Genomic DNA, 4825 nt, shown 5'->3' on the forward strand with positions numbered 1-4825 from the left:
GTGAGGAGGGACCCTTCAAATGGACGAGTGCAATGATTCCTGCTGGCCTTTTCCAAGAGCTACATGACCATTTACTAGGGTAAGTATTTGCAGAAAGCCAGAATCCACCCAGACATTCATGTGGTACAAGTAAGCGAGTGACATCATCCCTGGAGAACTGAAGGATCATCATGGCCCTTTTGTTGAAGGAGTGAATGGCGGGGAGGTGAGAGCAGGGAGCAGGTAACAATGTCCAGGTCCCATTCATAGCAGTGTCATCTGGCTCAGGAAACCTACACAGTGGCCACTTCACATTCCTGGGATTTGTAACAGGAATGACCAATCTTGGCAGTAGTGAACTTCTTGTGGGTTGGGGGCTGTATAATAGGGAAATTCGAGTATAATCTTCTTACACTGTCTTCCCCTTTCCTCCAAATACAGTGTTAAAAAAGCATCTCATCCTGGATGAAATCACAGAGATGAGCACAAAGTTTAAAACCTCTCCAAGGATGCACCGTGTGATTCTTATCCTATTCCCATTTAAAGTGTGTATACACATTCTTTTGGTAGATAAAGAGTTTAGTTTCATTGTTAATCATGTACATGCCTGGGGGCAGACATGTCTTTCCCACCGTTGGCTACCACTGACCCAGGAGGAATAGGCAGCAAAGATGGCCCCAGGGTCTCTGCCACTTTGGGCATTGGGGTTTAAACTTTCACAAGCAGGAGAGTTTCACCTTCCAACATGAAGTGCAAACTGATTCACAGCCAGACTTTCCCGGGAGGGAGAGACAGTTATAGCTGAAGGCACTTTAATCAAGGTGCATGGCCAGTGCCAGAGTTTGTTTTCCCGCTGGTTACTCTGATAAATGTAGATGACATCCCTGTGGAGTTAGTGAGCCAGGGATCAGGGTGTGAGTGCCCGTTCACTAGTACAACTTTTTATTAGGGCTGGTAGCATTTTAGATCACTTAGCAGCTGGTTTGGGGTAAGCTGCTTTCTGTAGTCAGCCTTGTACTTCCTGAGCTGGTCCACATTCTCCTGAGCTCCCCACAGATGCACAGAGTGGAAGAAGGACCCTCCAAGGAGGGGCCTGGGTAGGGGACATCTGGGTCCAATGACTGTTCTCACATATCCTTCTGCTGGTGTGGCCAACATCCCTTCCGGCAGGCTTGATGGCCTCATTCATGAGTCTGGTCATGAGGCACTACCAGATGTCATTGTCAGAGGAACCGTCAGTGATAGGAGACAGATTCAGGTTTACCAAAATACTATCTATCTCAGAATTCAAACTCTGATTTTTTACTGGTAGATGTGAAAGCCCTTCCAGATGTTATGACCTCCAAAGCCCTGGGATGCCATCTGCTTCAGAAGCTCTAGGCTTCGGTCTTCAACCCTCTCCCTAAAAGCTTTGCCTACCTCTTCTATGAAGTTGGCTACATCCATGCCAACTTCATCCCACCAGTGCAACAGCTTCCACGGGAAAGCCAAAGCTCCTGGTAAGGGAATCCATCTTCTTAGGGTCATCTCCTTTGTGGAGAAGACTGATGACTTCGGACATCATGGGTATGAGACACTTCTTGGTCCAGAAGCCAGGTCCATCCTTAATCACATAGGTGACCTTGCCCTGCTTGGAAGGAGTGCTACAGTAAAAGCATTGTGTCCTTAGTTGTTTGGGGGGGGGGTTGTGATCATCTCCAGAAGCTGCATCTTGTCCACAGGAGAGAAGTCATGTCTGCCAATCACCTGCTCAGGTCTTTGTCTGACAGTGGCAACTTCACTGATTGGGAGTGCTGATGTGTTACTGGCAAAAACATAGTGATCTGGAATCATCCCTTCTGCTTCCTTTAGCATCTGTGCTTAAGACTAAGGTCCTCAAAACCAGCTTTGATCACCTTTGGCCTTCAACTGGCCTTTTCAAAGGTCTAGGAATTGAGCTGCCTGGTTAGTTGCTGAATGGAATCCCCTTGAGATGATGTTAGGGTTTTCTTCTTCACTTTATCCTTCAGTCCTTTGAACACTTGTTACTGTCCTCAGCCCAGCCCACCTAGTGAAGCATCGTTATATACAGTCTTTAGGCCCCAATCCTTGGGGATTTGGGCCATGCAGCCTCCCATCAGCACTGCACCAAGAACCTCCTGTGGTGCTCCATGTTGATTCTTCTTGCATAGGACCTGACCATGGTAAAGTCCTGTCAGGGCCTTTGATACTTTGGTCTTTGCAAGCTTTCCAAATTTCTGAGATTCAGAGATAGTCAGTGTCCTTCCCTTGCTCAATTCTACTCTTTACCACTCAGGTTATCTTTAGATGCGCAGGATAAAGAACTTTGGTTTGCTTTTCTACCTTTCCATCCTTCTTTTGTAAATCTGTTGTCTGAAAAATGCAATGTTCATGGCTTGTGATGGTACTTTTCCTACCAACCTCTTGTGTGTCTTTGGAGAGATTTTCTTATCAGCTAGTCATTTTACAAAATAGCTGCAACTTCTTCTAGATATTCAACTGTCTGTTCCTATTTATTTTAGAGAGAGAGAATGCCTGAGAGCATGCCTGAGTGGGGCAAGGGGCAGGCGGAGAGAATCTTCAAGCAGACTTCCTGCTGAGCATGGAGCCCCACATGGGACTTGATCTCACAACCTATGAGATCATGACCTGAGCCAATACTAATAGTCAGACACTTAAGAGACTGAGCCACCTCCTCTGGAGATTTTAATCCTGCTCCCAGGGGTTCCACCAGTTAGTCAACCCCCCATTCTCCCAGTGGCACTGCCAGGCTCTTCCAGGTTCCCTCCTCCCAGAGACAGACCCGAGCTCCCTTCTCTTGGTCTATGCCTGGAATTCCCTTCTTGGACAGATCACCTGCACCTACTAAGCCCTTGCCTCACCCTGGGCCTGAGAACTCCCATCCCTTATGTTTTTCTTGTCCTCCGAGTCTTCCAGAATATGCACTTGCTGGAGACAGACTTTAGTGAATCAGGCCAGAACCCTCTAAATGCCGGAATAGATGCTAATTTGGTTTCCTGCTATCCCACGTCCATGTCTCCAAATAGAGATGGGCCCTGTGTCTGGATCAGGCCTCCTCCAGGTGTCTACAGCCTTAGGATGATGGGGATTTCATGACAGTGTGTGCTATGTGAATGCGTGAAGTGGCTCTTTATCTCATCCCAAGTTAATTAAAGGCTCAGTGGATGGCGATGGGGTAGGGATTTGTGGGATCTTCTCAGCCATTATATCAGATTAAGGTTCCAGCAGCCAGAAGCCACTGGACTTCTCACACTGTCACTAAAGATGAGGACGTGATTAGGTTTCCCCTTTGTGGGTGACTGAAGTGGTCACAAGGATGAATGTGTGGATGTGAGTTGGAACCTGTGGAATCAGGAATGTCTGGCCTTGCCTGCTTGTCCAGGGATGTAAGCCCTAATCTCAAGAAGAACCTCTCTCATTTCCTTCTCCTCCTGGTATTTCACAGAATGAATTAGCCACAGTATGTATTCGTCCTATAATAGGAATGTGATAGAGAGACACATTCTATCTCCAAAGATCTCATGAAGTGGAAGGATTTGAGAGAAAGCTGTCACCCCGATGTCCCATCCACTGCCAAGTACTTTAGTGCATGTTTCTTATAAACCAGGAAAACACTTTCCTGGACCAACAAAAATCACCAAAACAGATTTCACATCACTACAGTCCTACCCTCTCCACCACAGACCCCATCCAACTGTCACAAATATTGTCCCTCATAGCTAAAGGGTCTGTCACATCTCAGTATTTTCAACTTCCTCCTTGTGCTGAAGGTGGGGTACAGAGTGTTTTCTTTGCCTCCTTTCATTGATGAGTTGAATTTGTATGGATGTGTGGAGAGATTTGCAATCTGTGACCACTTCTATTGTATGTTACTCAGAAGTCCCCATTGGCACATTTGAAAGATTTAAAATTTTGTCTCGCAGGCTTTTGGTTGTTCATTTTTGACAGTGGCTCAAAGGATCGAGTCTCATGGAGAGAAACAGAAGTCTTCCACCAGTATTTTAAATATATGCTCCTGTTTTCTTTTATTAATATGGTATATCACATTGATTGATTTGTGAGTATTGAACCACCCTTGCAGCCCAGGAATAAATCCCACTTGATCATGTTGAATGGTTCTTTCAATGGATTTGATTTGCCAGGAGTTTGTTGAGAATCCATGCATCCATGTTCATCAGGGATATTGGCCTGTAATTCTCTTTTGTAGTAGGGTCTTTGTAAGGTTTGGAATTGAGGTAGTGCTGGCTTCATAGAATGAGTTTGGAAGTATTCCTTCCATTTCCGTGCTTCCGTTGTTGAAGCAGTTTGAGAAAATAAGTATTAACTCAATCTTGAAATATTTGGTAGAATTTTACCTGGGAAGTCTTTTGCCCTGGACTCTTTTGTTTGTTGGGAAATTTTTTATTACTTCTTCTATTTCCTTGCTGGTTATTGGTCTGTTCAGGTTTTCTATTTCTTCCTGTTTCAGTTTTGGTAGTTTATACATCTCTAGGCATGCACCCATTTCTTCCAGATTGCCTTATTTATATAGTTGCTCCTAATATGCTCTTACAATTGTCTGTATTTCTGTCCATTGCTGTGAGTGGGGTGTTGAAGTCCCCTACTATTATTGTATTATTATCAATGCATCTCTTTAATTTTGTTATTAATTGGTTTATAAATGGTTGCTGTCATGTTAGGGCATAAATATTTATAATTGATAGATCTTCTTGTTGGATAGACGATTTAAGTATGATACAGTGTCCTTCCTCATCTCTCTTTTTTTAAGATTTTGTTTATTTATTTATTTGTCAAAGAGACTGAGAGAGAGAGAGCACATAAGCAG

At 44.5% G+C, this 4825-nt stretch overlaps 1 pseudogene; it reads right to left on the reverse strand.

Moving 5' to 3' along the window:
- Positions 1 to 908: 908 nt before the first annotated feature.
- On the reverse strand, positions 909 to 3014 carry LOC125101689 (trifunctional enzyme subunit alpha, mitochondrial-like; annotated as a pseudogene).
- Positions 3015 to 4825: the final 1811 nt, after the last annotated feature.

The sequence above is a fragment of the Lutra lutra genome, chromosome 6 (genome assembly GCF_902655055.1).
Source record: "Lutra lutra chromosome 6, mLutLut1.2, whole genome shotgun sequence".
Lineage (NCBI taxonomy): Eukaryota > Metazoa > Chordata > Mammalia > Carnivora > Mustelidae > Lutra > Lutra lutra.